The sequence below is a fragment of the Dipodomys ordii genome, unplaced genomic scaffold (assembly GCF_000151885.1).
Source record: "Dipodomys ordii isolate 6190 unplaced genomic scaffold, Dord_2.0 Scaffold1, whole genome shotgun sequence".
NCBI lineage: Eukaryota > Metazoa > Chordata > Mammalia > Rodentia > Heteromyidae > Dipodomys > Dipodomys ordii.
The window spans coordinates 63,175,459-63,177,822 of record NW_012267217.1 but is presented as its reverse complement, the minus strand read 5'-3'; positions in this window follow the sequence as shown (position 1 = coordinate 63,177,822).

Here is a 2,364-nt window from a genome sequence, read left to right as displayed (position 1 = left end):
AGCTGCCTTGTGACTTCCAACCTTCCCCCGGCCCATCTCTACCACACCAGCCACTTGGGAGAGTCATTTCATTTCTCAAATTAAAAATCCATTTTGTGCTGTGAATAATGGATGGATGAGCCGGGGGAGGTTGGGAGGAGGGCAGGAAGCTGACTGAGGCTCCAAAGACAGCACGGCACTGCTAGAGGCTGGGGCTTGTTAGCCGGCCAGGGTGGAGGCCACAGTGGGTCTCAGAGGCAACTCCTGTGCTCTGGCACGTGGCAGGGGCCTGGGGATCTGGTCTACCCTGTGCAGACTGAAGTACTGCTGAGATGGGTCTGCCCAGGGCCAGGCTCCAGGCTGGGTGGCCTGGCTTCACGCTGCGACCTTCTTTGGGGGTACATCACATGGCACCCTCACTGGGTGAATGCTCCAGAGATCAGATCTGAGTCCTTGCGTGTCCGCTTTCCCCCAAAGAGGGCTGGGAGCCAGGCTACTGAGTCTCCAGCGGTGGCGGGGATCTGCCCTTCGCCCAACTCCCAAACCACTTCCTTGCACTCCCCTTCTCCCGGGCCTCCTCTCTCCGCTGCAGCCCGGACTGCTGCCCATGTCCTCCTCACTGACTCAGGCCTTGGCTGGGCTTAGCTGTGTCCTGTCGTGTTTTTCTTGCTCATCACTCTTGAGGTCACCTTGGAATGTGTGGGAGGAGCTCTGCACATCTCAAATTGAAAATGAGGGAATTAGGGGTTAGACTGCAGCAACCCCACTCGCTTGTATCTTCTCCGTACTTCCCTTTTCTGAGAAGAGGCAGGAGAGGGAAAGATGTGGCCCTCCGGCCTTCTCTTTATGAGCAGGCTGACCAGGACTGAGTGGTCAGCGGGCCTCATCACAGGCCAACTCCCAGTGGGTCTGGCTGCTGAGCTCAGGGTTGGGGTCAGGCAGAGCTGCCCAGCCCGGCCAGATGAATGGATCAATGAAAGGCATTGTGGGAGACATGACCAGAAAGGGGATCTCAGTGCTGACCTGGGAGGCAGGGGGAGGGGCTGAGAGCTTGGGTCCCTCATCCTCCTGTGGCTGGAGCCCAAAGTCCCTAGGGATGGGTGGGTGGGTGGGAAGCACGTTTGCTCTGGTGTCTTGCTGTGGGAGAAGAGTCAGTTTCCTGAGACAATATCCATTTTTATATTTCTTGGAAAATTCGTGGCATTCATTTCAGGGAAAATAAAAGCTGTCATTGCTGGAGAAATGATACCAATCAGGGTCTGAAAAGGCTGGAAAATTATCCTCCCAGAGACGAACGTGGAGGGGAAAATGCAGATTAAAAGCACAAAGAGCCACTCTGCCACCGCCCTGCCCTCCCTCCCCCTCTCCCTCACAGAACCACGTTTTTGCATAACTCCATCTCTCTGTAGAATTCACTGGACCTGAGAGAATGCACAGGGCAGAGGAGGACCCTGGAATGGCCAGAGCTAGAGGCAGGATGGCCAGAAATAGACAGCGGTGGCCACCAGGGCTAGAGGTCTGGGGGGTCGGTTGGAGAGAGCCCCAAAGGAGGACAGCAAGATGGCAAGCCGGTCCCTGGAGTCCCCACCAGACATGACATTGCTTAGGAAGTGCTGGTGCCCCGTGGGGACGGGTAGGGCAGGGCAGAGACAGAATTCATCCGGGAAGCCCCAACTTCTCAGTGTCAAAAGTGTCCTGGCCCTGTGGGGAGGCGGGCAACAATACGACTCTTAAGGCAGGAGGGGGCTTCTTCCGTTTAAAAACCAAGTCCAGAAGGAAGAAGGGAGCGGGTGCAGAACTTCACCCCACACAGCCTGCTCCCGGGACTCCCGCACAAAGGACCAGGCAGGCGGCTTCCTCCCTCTGGTGAGGAGCTCCAGGCCTTTCCTCCTACCTGGGACAGGGACCAGCCAAGCTCGGGGAGGCAGCAGCCTCAGCCTCTTCTCGCAGCCTCCCCACCGGGGCTGGGTAAAGGGCTCTTGGGCAACCAGACATGAGCCGATGTGGGCAGGGGTTAAAAGGAGGACAAGGAAGTCTGCCGCGGAAGGTCTCTTGGCGCCGGGCAGCGCTCCGGGCAGATGCACGCGTTCCGTCTCTGTCTCCCCACGGCCTGGGGCCGAGCTCTAGTTTGCTGCGCTTGTCCGGGACGGCCCACGAGCGTCTGGATTTCCAGCTTCAACCCCTTTAAAGCCAGCAGGCTGGCAGGCAGCTCGGGGTCCCGCGTGGAGAAGAAGGAGCCGCAGCCGGCCGGGCGCACTCCCGCGCACTCCTCGCGGGACAGAGCCAGACTCCCAGTCCCCGGAGCCCGAGGCCGGTGGCACGACGCTCCGGAGCGCGTCTCCGCGGCCGCCATCCCCATCTCCGCGCTGCCGCCGCCGAGCTGAC